Raw genomic sequence first — 14,406 nt, 5'->3', positions numbered from 1 at the left:
GGTAGGTCAGGCCCCTAAAGTTTTTCCATAATGTGAGAAGACAATAACAGTCATTTTCCAGTTAAAGTCAGTTCATCGTTGATTCAGTTGACTCTCTTCTAATAGTGTCTGTGCAATCAGTAAATTCGGCAATATTGCCAGAAATTAAATGTCCCCAACTAAGAAAGTCAAAATAGCCGATTGTTCAAAATCAGCGGATGATCAGGGCCATTATATAATTTAAATAAAAAATCTGATAAGAAACAAAGTCTCAGCTTTCAGATCATGTACATTCTATCACGAAACTCAAACAATGAATGCCGTTTTCACGCTTTTAAACGTGACATATCGCTATAGCACCTCAGTTCAAGCAGCAGCGCGTAGCACGAGTCTCATCCAGAGTTTATTAATTAGCTATAGAACAACACTAAAGAGGAGCTTTTTACTAAATCTGATTTGAAGTCAAGTATTTATGAAGACTGCAAATGAGTTGTAAATACATTAAAATGTTTGAGTGTAATTATGTTATCTGAAAATAAATAGCAGTTGAATAAAATAGCTCTGTGTTGTTGATTTTAACCTTTAATATTACTATAAAGTGCCCTCCAAATGTATTGGGACAGTAAAGACAATAATGCTGTGTTGCAAGACATTTACAAATATCATTAAAAGATGAATATGAGACAAAACTACAGAATGTCACATTTTATTATTAGTCGTTTCAACACATACAGTGGTGTGAAAAAGTGTTGGCCCCCTTCCTGATTTTTTTGCATGTTTGTCACACTTTAATGTTTCAGATTATCAAATAAATATTAAATCAAAGATAACACAAGTAAACACAACATGAAGTTTTTTTTTATTATTAAGGGAAAACGAAATCCAAACCCACATGGCCCAGTGTGAAAAAGTGCTTGCCCCCTAAACCTAATAACTGGTTGGGCCACCCTTAGCAGCAACAACTGCAATCAAGCGTTTGCGATAACTTGCAATGAGTCTGTTACAGCGCTGTGGAGGAATTTTGGCCCACTCATCTTGGCAGAATTGTTGTAATTCAGCCACATTGGAGGGTTTTCCGGCATGAACCGCCTTTTTAAGGTCATGTCACAGCATCTCAATAGGATTCAGGTCGGGACTTTGACTAGGCCACTCCAAAGTCCTCATTTTGTTTTTCTTCAGCCATTCAGAGGGGGATTTGCTGGTGTGTTTTGGATCATTGTCCTGCTGCAGAACCCAAGTTCGCTTCAGCTTGAGGTCACGAGCAGATGGCCGGACATTGTCCTTCAGGATTTTTTGGTAGACAGCTGAATTCATGGTTCCATTTATCACAGCAAGTCTTCCAGGTCCTGAAGCAGCAAAACAGCCCCAGACCATCACACTACCACCACCATATTTTACTGTTGGTATGATGTTCTTTTTCTGAAATGCTGTTACTTTTACACCAGATGTAATGGGACAATAAACACTTTTTCACACAGGGCCATGTGGATTTGGATTTTGTTTTCCCTTCATAAAAAAAACCTTCATTTAAAAACTGCATGTTGTGTTTACTTGTGTTATCTTTGATTAATATTTAAATTTGTTTGATCTGAAACATTCAAGTCTGACAAACAAGGGGGCCAACACTTTTTCACACCACTGTAGATGTTTTACCAGCTAAGAAGATCAGCACTTTTAGAGTTCCATCCCTCTATCTGATGTGAGCATACGTATTGGAACAGTTGCCTCACAGGTCTTTCTAAGTGATCAGCTGTGTCCTGTTGCATTAATTCTTCAGATATTAAATGTAGGCAATGTGTCGTATCAGTTACATCCATTACTTCTGTATTCTGAATCTTGCATTCAATGATGAGACACACAAACCAGGGTGAAGACAAGGGAGCTGACTTTGAGAGAAAAGCAAGCTATTTGGATGCTAAAAGAAAAGAGGAAGTCAGTTAGAGCTCTAGCAAAAACAAAGGGCATGGAGAAATCAAGAGTTTGGAAACCACCAACAACGACCTGATCGGCTGAGAAAACAACAGTAGTTGATGACAGACAAATCATAAAAGCTGTGAAAATGAATCCTAAAAGCCTTGTCTGTAAAATCACCAACAACTTCCAGAAAGCTGGGGTGATGCTCTGACAATCTACTGTCCTCAGGAGACTTGACACAGAATTACAGATGCTACACAGCAAGATGCAAACCTCTGACCAGCACCAAAAATAGAAAGGCAAGATTAGAGTTTGCAAAAAAAGCACAAAGGTGAGCCAGAAGAGTTTTGGAGCTGTGTTTATGGGCCAATGAGACAAAGACTTTATCTAATGGGAAAATGTGGAGAAAAAAAGGGAACTGCAATGATCCCAAGCATACAGCCTCATCTGTAAAGCATGGTGGAGGTGGTGTTGTGGCATGAGCATGCATGGCTGTCTCTGGAACAGGCCCTCTCAACTTTACTGATGACTTAATGTATGATGACAGTAGCAGAATGAATTTGGAAGGGTACAAAACCATCTTGCCTACCAATATTCAAGAAAATGCCACCAGATTCATTGGGAAGTGCTTCATATTGCATAAAGACAGTGACCCAAAACACCCTGCCAGTTCAGTCAAGGAATTTATAAGGGCAAAGATATGGAAAGTCTTAGATTGCCCAAATCAATCTCCAGATTTAAATCTGATTGAACATGAATTTCACCAGCTGAAGAGGAGAGTAAAGGCAAAAACTCCCCAAAACAAGCAACAATTGGAATTGGCTGCATTAAAAGCTGGGAAAAGCATTTCAAAGGATGAGAGCAAGAGTCTGGTGATGTCTATGGGTCACAGACTCACTGCTGTGATTGTATGCAAGGGATCTGCAACTAAATAATAGCTTTTAATCTTTTATATCTGCCTTATGTTCAACTGTCCCAATACTTATGCTCACATCAATGAGTGGGATGAACCCTAAAAGTGCTGTTCTTTTTATTTGGTAAAACATGTATGTGTTGAAACAGCTAATAATAAAATCTGACATTCTGTAGTTTTGTCTCATATTCATCTTTTAATCATATTTGCAAATGTCTTGACTCCACAGTCAACAGAGCAATTTTGTCTTTACTGTTCCAATACTTTTGGAGGGCACTGTACATATATTGTCACACCTTCACCCTGTCTGGACCTTGTTCATTGACCTAGTTTCTGTTTCCCCTTGATTGCCTTAGTTATTTCACCCATGTCTAGTTAATTTAGTCATTAGTTCCTCTTCTGTTTGTATAAATTCCCTTACTTTAGTTCTCTGAGTTGCTGGTTATTGTCTAATGTTACCCTGTGTGTGTGCGAGAGGGTGTGTAAACCCTTCCTTGTTCGGGTGGATTTATTAAATATATCGCGCCATTGCATTTTGAGTTAGAGATTTTTTTTTCTACTGATTTTTCAGTCCCGCTCCCGCAATATTCTGTCCTGCGCCTGCCCGCTCCCGCAAAAATATGGTCCCGCTCGTGACATTCATGTTCCCGCCCGCAAAAGCCCGCATTTTTTTTTTTTTCCACACTTGTGTATTAAAATGAGACTATTCGTGAGCACGCAATTTCAGCACTGCGAGTCACCTCTGACTGGCCATTACATTCCAGAAATCAACAGCTGAGTCTGTGATTGGCTATATTGCGCAACCCTTTAAACACGTGTTATAAATAGAAATTCTGCCTAGCTTGCACGTTAATCATTTTAATGTTAATATTAGTTGTTCCTTTTGCTTTTGTGCAACAGATATATAACAATTTGTATGTTTTAGACATTTTATGTTTAGATCGTTTCTATTTTGCGGGAGTCCCGCGAATAATTGTATTCTCCCGCATCCCGCACACACACAAGTCTCTTCCCGCCCGCACTCGCCCATCAAAAGTTGTCCCGCACCGCACCCTGTTGCATTGGGTCCCGTGGTACTCCCACAGGAGTGCAGGTCTCTACTTCGGGCATCCCAAGTTCGAGTGCCCTCTCCCTCACTTCACTTCCTGTCTAGCAACTGTCCTGTCATAATAAAGGCAAAAATAAATCTTTGGGGAAAAAAGATTGAGGTGGTTGATTGAGATTTCACTTTTTTAACGTTAGTGTGTAATGTTGCTGGTTGAGCATAAACAATATCTGCAAAGTTGCAGCGCTGAAAGTTCAATGCAAACTGAGATATTGTCTTTTAAAATTCTGGCAGTTTAATGCCTACAAAAACGGCTCGTACTGACTACAACAAGTTACTTCCCGGGTCCGTGACATCACAAACCCAGATAAACCCCGCCCCCGAGAACACGCAGCAAAGGGGGCGAGGCCATGCTGCGCTGCTTCAGAGAAGAGAAAAAGAAAACTAGGGGTGCATGTAAAAATCTATTCATATATTAATCGCGATTCTGTCTTCTAACGATTCTAATGGATGCACAACTTTCAAAATCAGTGTCCTAAAGCAGCAGTTCTCAATCCTGTTCCTCGCGTCCTCCTGCTCTGCATCTCTCTCTCTAATTCAGATCATCAGCTCAGTTAATACACTTTTCACACAGCTATGAAAAGCGTTATACATGGACGCACGTGCAGTTGCCTTACTGTATTAAAGCTTTAATTATGATAAAACCGTATATTAAAAGCTAAAAGAAGCAGTAGCATTTACAAATAACAGCATATCTAAAAGTACGAGAGAACAACAAACAAAAGACATTGCATTAAGAGCCGTGCTTGCATAGGTTCTGTGCCATCCTCTTCACTATAATATTCTCTGGGTCTCAATCGGGCTCAAATTGATAAGCAATTTAGAAGACGTCATTGTTTACAATACAACCGGAGCACATACCGCTGAGCTGAGGGGCGGGACGTTTAGACACACTAGAGGTGGTTTAGCCAATCACAACACACTGGGGACCTAACCAATCGTGGATTTCTGAGGTAGGGGCTTCATAAAAGCAGGAAATGATCAGCGCGTTTATCAGAGAAGGGACAGAAACAATCAAGCCTAGAAAAAATAAAAAGTCAACCATCACTTTAATGATTTATTACTGAATATATGCAATTAATCAGTTAATTTTTAATTGATTGACAGCACTAGTCTAAATGTTTTGATGTCTGTTGCTTTGTGGTTTTAACTTGTATTTTCCTTATTTCACCTCAGACCTAATGGCATTGAAAGAGGAGAGTGAAAAACTGAATGAAACGGAAGAGAAAGATCAAAATGAGAAACATCATGACGTCAAAACTGAAGAAAAATCGATCAGTTCCTCACAGACTGAAAAGACTACCTCACAAAAAGAAGCTCAAAAAATACCAACTACCAACCTTAATTCCCACATGCGAGTCCATACTGGAGAGAGTTCTTTCAACTGCCAACAGGGTGGACACATTTTCAATCAAAAAGAAAGCCTAAAAGTCCACATGAAAATTGACAATGAAAAGAAGCCGATCATATGCTCTCAGTGTGGAAAGTGTTTTACACAGAAAAAAAACCTTAATGCCCACTTGAGAATTCACATTGGAGAGAGACCTTACACCTGCGAACTGTGTGGAAAGAGTTTCATAAGAAATGGAGGTCTTAAGATTCACATGAGAACTCACAGTGAAGAGAAGCCATTCAAATGTTATCAGTGTGGAAAGAGTTTTACACTGAAAAAACTCCTCAATGCCCACATGAAAGTTCACACTGGAGAGAAGCCTTTCACCTGCCAACAGTGTGGGAAGAGTTTCGGATTAAAAGGAAACCTTCAGACTCATATGAAAATTCACACTGGAGAGAATCCATTTGAATGCATGCAGTGTGGAAAAAGTTTTATACAGAAAAAGCAACTTCATTCCCACATGAGTATTCACACTGGAGAGAAGCCGTTCACGTGTGATCAGTGTGGAATGGGTTTCAGATATAAAGAGAGCCTTAATTATCACATAAGAATTCATTCAAGAGAGAACAGTTTTATATGTCATTAGTGTGAAAGGTGACAAGAAACACCTTAAGAAATTTATTAAAATTCACATCGGAGAGACATTTCGTGTGCAATCAGTGTGGAAAGAGTCGCTCAAGAGAAGGAAACCTTAAGGATCGCATGTGTTCACACTGGAGAGAAACCTTTTAAATGCCTTCAGTGTAAAAAACTGGGGCGGGCCATTTGTAATTTTTATTCATCAGCGTCAAGCTATTTTTAGCTGTACAAAACAGCTAGTGTTGCTGCTTGTCAGTGTAATACTTTTTTCCTTTACACAAATGTAAGACTCTGTTAGACTCTCTTAAGCCCTATTCGCACGGGATTAGTATTTCCTGGTGACCTCTAGTCATTTGTAATAATTGCAGAGGTTGTCTGTGATCTTAATCTCGTGCGAATCGGCCATGTCTGTAAATTTGTAAAGTAAAAATTCTCCCGCAAATGACCTACCATATTTCGCCGAACACCGAGGTCCTGTGATAATATTAGTCCCGTGCGAATCGGCATCTCTGTGATTTGGCCAGCATTTGGCGGGTCGTATATCATTTTGTTTCCTGTGCGCCTTTTTATCCATCTTTTGCAAAGAATGGAGCTGCGTTGGAGTGTTTGGTAGTATTTGGGGTGCTGTCATATCGCTACACCATACAAATTACATAAAGAGAAAGCTGAAAAGGTTTAATGCGTTACAAATAAATCAAGAATAAAGATGGAGACATTATTTTAACCTGGTGAAATGTAAATGACATGGGGCACAAAACTATATTAGTTTCTGCACCACATGAAATTCAGATATGGGGGGGTAATTTCAAAATTACCCATGGTCCCCAGATAATACTAATCCCGTGCGAAAAGGGCTTTAGTTAAAGAGTGAGATAAGAAAAATGCTGTGTGAAATCAAGGCTGCGTTCACACTGCAACTGAATGTGGAGCTACATCTGATTGTCATCTTCATCACTACTTACACAACCTTCATCTCTTTATACTTCACCAAAAGATTTTTTATTTTCTTTTGTGCATATGTATTCCTGTGTCCATACCTGACCGTCATCTTTGATGTAGTTTTAAATATTGATCGGTTGTGGTAGATTCCCTCTAATTTTGACTATGTAGAGGGGTGACTGAATTTCACGTGTTGTTTCCTCTAAATCAAAATTTTAGCCAAACTTCTACCTTTTTGGGAAATGCAACAACGTAACTGGAATATTATAAATAAACTGAAATAAAACTGAACAAAATGACTTGTTTCCATTGATTCTAGGTGTTCTTTAACGTATTTTTTAAGTTGATTTCAGTTGAATGTTGTAATATCTGGATAGGTTTATTGATTGTGGAACCCTGGAAATACCAGGCAACTTTGAATTTATGATCAGGGAAAGTATGAAATATTATTCTAGTTTATGTTCAACTCATAACTAGAAAAAATGGGGCTGCTGGAGATGACCAGTTCATCACATAGTTCACCAAAAAAAATAAAAAATCTGTCATTTATGCACTCTCACGACAATCCAAACCCATAACACTTGGTCATCTTCAGAACACAAATAATTAACAATTATATAATAATGCTAAATTAGTTACAATCTTCCCTATAACACATCCTCAATCTCAAACCTCTACTCCAGAAAATATGTTTTGAAGTCAGTTTCATAATCATGTCTGGATGTGAGAGATGAGCAGATGTGCAGAAAGCCCTGTTAATTTGATTGCTGGTTTCATACAGAGTTAGAGGGACTGAGTGTGCAAGCTGGGCTTTAGGGACGATTGAGATCTGAGATTTACACAAGAGCAAGACTGAATATGACAGGCAGCCAGTGAAGTGTATGTAAAAGTTTATGAATCATCTTGATGGGCAGGCCATAGTAAAGACAGTTTCAGTTGTCTAGTCAGCGAGGTGATGAAAGTGTGTACTAGAATTTCAGTACCTTTGAGATTTAAAGTAGAAGGCAAGGCATTTCAGTTCTTAAATTTTTTTATTAAATCATAATTTCACTTAATATTTTTTCCATCTTTACATAACTTCAATCTACAACCAATTGAGTGCTTGTTTATTTTGCCAGGTTATTCTAGTTGTTTCGTGTGCCTGTTCTCCTAATGGAGTAAAAGCATCATCTGTATAATTAATACATCTTTGCTGATTATATAATCCATTCTGTAGTTTTGTTTTATGTGATCCAGATAAATATTGATTCAAAGCCTATTTTAACTTTCTCTTTTTCCTTAAATGGTTGTCCAGTTGAATCTACATACACCTTTGGCTCTGTTTTTATATTTTGTTAATTTGTAACGTTTGTTCCCTATTTGTATCAAGGCAATTTCTTATAGTAGTTTTACTTGTATGCATATTCCTTTTCATCTAATTGGTAAATGGGCAATAGTCATTCTTTTCCACCAATCCAAAAGAGATCTACTTGATCCTATATAAATCTATATACATTTTTCTGGTGCTATTTTAATTTCTTCCCTTATTCCATGTGCTAAAAGTTCTGGAGCTCTTTTGGGAGTGCCTGATCGCCAATAATGTGTTCTGTATACTAAATGACAGCACATGTTCCCTTCAACTTGACCTGAATAATGTAGCCTATTGCTTTTAGGTTTATGAAAGTATTCATATTCTTGTTTGTAGTGTATGCTATACCATTTTGAAATTTCTATATATGGAAATATAGATTGTATGCTTTCAAATGACACACACACACACACACACACATTCATACATACACATATACAGTCATGGCCAAAAAAATATCAAGAAGGATGTGAAAATTAATCGGCATTGTTAATCCTTTTGATCTTTTATTTAAAAAATCTAACCTTTCATTGGATAATAAGAATTTCAAATGGGGGGGGAAATCTTTTTCTCAAATACACATTGGACACAATTATTGGCACCCCTAGAAATTCTTATGAGTAAAATATCTCTGAAGTATATTCCCATTCATATTCACAATTTTGAGCACACCAGGGTGATTATGAACATGACATTATCCAGCCATGGATTCCTGTTTCATAGAAATATAAATAGGAGGGAAAACAAAGCCCAAATTCCATTAATCATCCATCACAATGAGAAAAACCAAAGAATATATTTCTGATGTGCAGCAAAAGATAATTGAGCTACACAAATTAGTGAAGTGGGTTTAAGAAAAGAGCTAGAGCAGTGAAAATTCCCATTTCCACCATCAGGGCAATAATTAAGAATTTCCAATCAACAGAAAATGTAATGAAACTGCCTGGAAGAGGACGTGTGTCTATATAATCCTAATGCACGGTGAGAAGGAGAGTTTGAGTGGCTAAAGACTCTACAAGGACCACAGCTGGAAAATTGCATAAAATAGTTGAGTCTCGGGGTCAGAAAACCTTAAAAAAAATTGTAAAACAGCACCTACATCACCACATGCTGTTAGGGAGGGTTTGCTCATCAAAAAACAAACTCCAGCAAATTCAGTTATCAGACACGACTAGAACTTCAAATGGGACTGGCTTCTATGGTCAGATGAAACTAAAAAATTATTTTTTTAGCTGCAAACACTCAAGATGTACAATGAAATATACTGCTGTATTTCTGATGTTGTGGGCCTATATTTCTGCTGGAGGTCCTGGACATCTTGTTTAGACACATGGCATCATGGATTCTATCAAATACCAACAGATAAAAAATCAATAAGTGACTGACTCTGTTAGAAATCTTATAATGGGCCATGTTTGGATCTTCCAACCGTACAATAATCCAAACACAAACCTCAAAAACAACACAAAAATGGGTCACTGAGCACAAAACCAAGCTTCTGCTATGGCCGTTCCAGTCCTCTGACCTGAACCCTGTAGAAAACGAGTCGGGTGAACTGATGAGGAGAAGCACCGTCACGGAGCTGTGAATCTGAAGGGTCTGGAGAGATTCTGGATGAAGGAATGGTCTCCTCTAACCTCATCAGACATTATAGGAGAAAATTTAGAGCTGTTAAACAGGTAAATGGAGGTTTCAAAAAGTATTGAATAAAAGGGTGCCGTTAATTTTGGCCAATGTGTATTAGAGAAAAACATTTATTTCATAATGATATTTCCCCCCAATTTTAAATTCTAATTCTCCAATGAAAGGTTAGATATTAGTGGATTTTTTTAATAAAAGATCAAAAGGATTAACAATGAAGATTAATTTTCACAACCGCCTTTGATCATATTTACCAAGGGTGCCAATATTTGTGGCCATGACTATATGTGTATGTATGAATGTGTGCGTGTGTCATTTGAAAGCATACAATCTATATTTCCATATTTGACAACTGATTTTATTTGGTTAACAATTGACAGGAAAAATAGCAAAAAGAAAAATAGAAATTTCAAAATGGTATACACACACACACACACACACACACACATACTCTCACCGACCACTTTATTAGGTACACCTGTTCAATTGCTTGGTAACACAAATTGCTAATCAGCCAATCACACGGCAGCAACTCAATGCATTTAGGCATCTAGACGTGGTGAAGTTCAAACCGAGCATCAGAATGGGGGAAGAAAGGGGATTTAATTGACGTTGAACATGGAATGGCTGTTGGTGCCAGACGGGCTGGTCTGAGTATTTAAAAAAAACTGCTGATCTACTGGGATTTTCACGCACAAGCATCTCTAGGGTTTATAGAGAATGGTCCGAAAAAGAGAAAATATCCAGTGAGCGGCAGTTGTGTGGACGAAAATGCCTTGTTGATGTCAGAGGTCAGAGAAGAATGGGCAGACTGGTTAGAGATGATGGAAAGGCAACAGTAACTAAAATAACCACTCGTTAGAACCAAGGTATACAGATTACCATCTCTGAACGCACAACACGTCGAACCCTGAAGCAGATGGGCTACAGCAGCAGAAGACCACACCGGATGCTGCTCCTGTCAGCTAAGAACAGGAAACGGAGGCTACAATTCGCACAGGCTTGCCATAATTGGACAATAGAAGATTGGAAAAACGTTGCCTGGTCTGATGAGTCTCGATTTCTGCTGCAACATTCAGATGGTAGGGTCAGAATTTGGCGTAAAGAACATGAAAGCATGGATCCATCCTGCCTTGTCTCAAAGGTTCAGGCTGTTGGTGGTGGTGTAATGGTGTGGGGGATATTTTCTTGGCACACTTTGGGCCCCTTAGTACAAATTGAGCATTGTTTAAATACCACAGCCTACCTGAGTATTGTTGCTGACCATGTCCATCCCTCTATGACTACAGTGTACCCATCTTCTGATGGCTACTTCCAGCAGGATAATGCACCATGTCACAAAGCTCAAATCATCTCAGACTGGTTTCTTGAACATGACGATGAGTTCACTTTGGGTCTACGATGCTTTTGGGAAACGCAGCCCTGATTAGTCACGTGGGTGTAATGTTTGCTTCGTCAGTTTATTCGGCAAATGCGTTTACCCTTTTTTCGAAAAACCCCTTTTTTCGCACAAGTCAAAAACCACCTCAAGCGAGCGTAAAAACTTTGTTGCGAATTAAGGGATTTTGTTTTTGCGAGTTTCCAACACTCGTTTCTCATGCAATTCTTCAAAATGCGCATTAACACAGGGTGATGGAAACCCAGCTAGTGTCACACTATGTGAGTTTTTTGTGAAGATGCATTCCTTTTTCACTCTACAACAACCTGTACCTGTATCTTGAGCCTGTTTGACATGGACCTGATGAAGTTCCTTGGTTCTCAAACTGAAAGCACCAGATGCAACAGAATGTAGCTGAATATCACTGCTATTTCCTGTGCAAAATCTACAGAAGTGTTCCCCTGAAAAACTACACTACACTGTTCCTTTAAGTGACTCACCTAACAGTGGGACATAAACACCCAGCTCCTCCAGAGTTTTCAGATCTTGCATGAGAGGTTCAAAGATCCTATCATAACCATAGGTTTTAACATCTTCGGTTTTGCACAAAATTGACAAGTAGATGGATGATAATGAGGAATGAGACCCTGGGGGCAAGTTAGCTAATACCCAATAAACAGCACAAAGCTTATGTTTCTTTCGTGAAGTGCCAAGGGGGTTACAGATTTCAAAGTCTTCCACATAAAAATTTAGGATGATTCGTGGCTGTTCCCCAACAAGAAAACAATTCTCCTTGAATAAGGAACCGTCTCTTGAGGACCTGTACTGATATATTCCAGAATGTGTGTTCTCCTGTCTTTGATTACCTTCAACAACTTTATCAATGATATCCTTTCTACTTAACAGCTGCTGTAACAACTTTAAGACTGGGACGTATTGGAAACTGCGTTTGTTTTTAGCATCAAGAATGTATTCAACTGAACTACGTCCAAAATGTGGATGCTTTAGATACTTATATGATGCAAAAGCTGAGACCTACTTGACTTTCTGTACACCCCGTACAACACATTCCCACGATCTAACCCTGTAATGAACATCAAAATAGTCATTAGGCACATAATTAAAGCTCCAAACTGCAATTCATATATAAACAAAATGGCTCACAGTAAAATTTTATATCTAGACACCAGTGTTGGGTAGTAACTAGTTACAGTAATATTACTTTTTGCAGTAACTAGTAGTGTAACTAATTACTAATAAGATTTCAGTAATAATATTACAGTTACTATCCATAAAACAGCTCATTACTTAGTTATTTCAATGCCTCAACCCCTACTGATTTGTCCAACAATCCAATAATTCCTAGATTTATTTTCATAATTTTCACGACTTGCACAGGCACATGAAGTCAACATTGGCAATCTTGGAATATGAAAGTGTTCAAATACGGACCTATAAAAGAAAATGTGTATAGTCAGAGAGGAACTCTGAATATAGCTTCAAATAATTGAAAGACAACATACAAATGCACAAAGTAAAGATGAACAGACTTGTTTTAGTGTTGTCATATATCGTGAAAACGCAAAACAAAAAATGAAAAGACGCTAAATCTAATGCGCAGCGGCTCAGCTACGACTTTGTTTGAAATTATTTTTGTTGACAATAGAGACTAAAATGTAAGCAACTTACTATTAACAACATCACATTTGCAAACTGTCTTTAAAATCATTAAAAGCTTTCACTCAGTCAGCTGTCAGTTCATGCGAGCTCTTTTCGGCTAACGATAGACATTTTTAGACAGTTTACATAAAAACCTGGATCATTTCAGGTACGATGAACACAGCTTTATCCATATCAAATGTTCTCATCTGTTAAAGTAAGGCGTTATGAAAAAACCATGGTTATGCTAGATAATTTATAGGTCTGTCAAAATGGCTGAAAAGCCAAATTCGAATTTCTTTCTTAAATATTAGCAAAATTTGAATTATATTCAAATTCTAAAGGCAATTCTTAAATGTCAGAGGAAAAAAGTACTGTATTGTCAGCTATGCCCACAGGAGGGCACAAGCAAACGCAATAATCAACCAAATCAAGTATCGCATCTTTTATTGAAATTAATTGACATTCACTTTTTGTGTGAAACGGAGACTCGCGAGATCAAATGTGACTAGAGAAGAAAAACAAATAGAGGACAATCGACGTTGTCAGCTGGCTCTCCTGGCGTGCGTTCCGTTTCACAGTGAAAAACAAAGTATAGAAAAAGAATATGGGTTCTCTGCTTTCACGGCATGTTTGTGGCTGCCATCTTTCAGCTGTAGATGCATGCAACATCCGGTGAGTGACGCTTGCTCGCTCTCATTGGCTATCACGGGTATCACGTCAGAGGCAGCCTGATCAAGAGTCAAGATTTGAGTTCAGAAACGCTCCTTCTCGATCTGGAGCAGATAAATAATCATAATGACACCACACAATAGAGGATTTAGGGTAATGAAATAAAAATTTGACTTCTACTCAGCCAACAGCAATAAGTCAGAGACTCATAAAATGGGGGAAGAACCTTACACCAGCAACAAGAAATAAGGCAAAAAATCTCAGAAATAAAAGCATTTTTTCAGCATGAATGAATGAATGAATAAGGTATTTAAACACAGGGGTTATATATATTTTGATTGAAAAAGTTTTATTTTTCTTCTTGTAATTAGGAGTATAGTAAATGCATGCTTTACCAATACACATTTCTATTATTTACACACTTTTATGAAACGTCAATGTTTTCAATCTAATGCTTTTACAAAATTACAAAATGCTTTTACATATTATTTAGCAAGCCTGTAACCACCTAAATCAATTATTATTTGATTTACCATAGAAATGTTTTTATGACTGTTATCCACCTTATTTTTCACATAAGTCACTATGTTTTTGATAATGATTGACCTAGAGAGTCCAGAGAATTGCACTGCAGTGTTTTTTTTCCAGACCGAGCGAAAATCGTAGGACTAGTTCGCAAAAAATAGGTTTTTCACATCTTCTCAATCATTTAAAAAACGGTTTGATTGACATCAGTCAATCAATACCTAGAGGGGCAAAGTTGTTCGGAACGAGGAGATCTATCCTATGATACGAATATAGCGTGTATGTGCGTAAAACTGCGCAATGTACAATCATTTTCACCCTCAAAAAAGGGAATACCGCCCCCAGTGGCCAATTTCTT

This window comes from Barbus barbus (assembly GCF_936440315.1).
Source record: "Barbus barbus genome assembly, chromosome: 42".
Classification (NCBI taxonomy): Eukaryota; Metazoa; Chordata; class Actinopteri; order Cypriniformes; family Cyprinidae; genus Barbus; species Barbus barbus.
The sequence above is the reverse complement of the archived record's forward strand: the minus strand, read 5'-3'. Positions refer to the sequence as shown.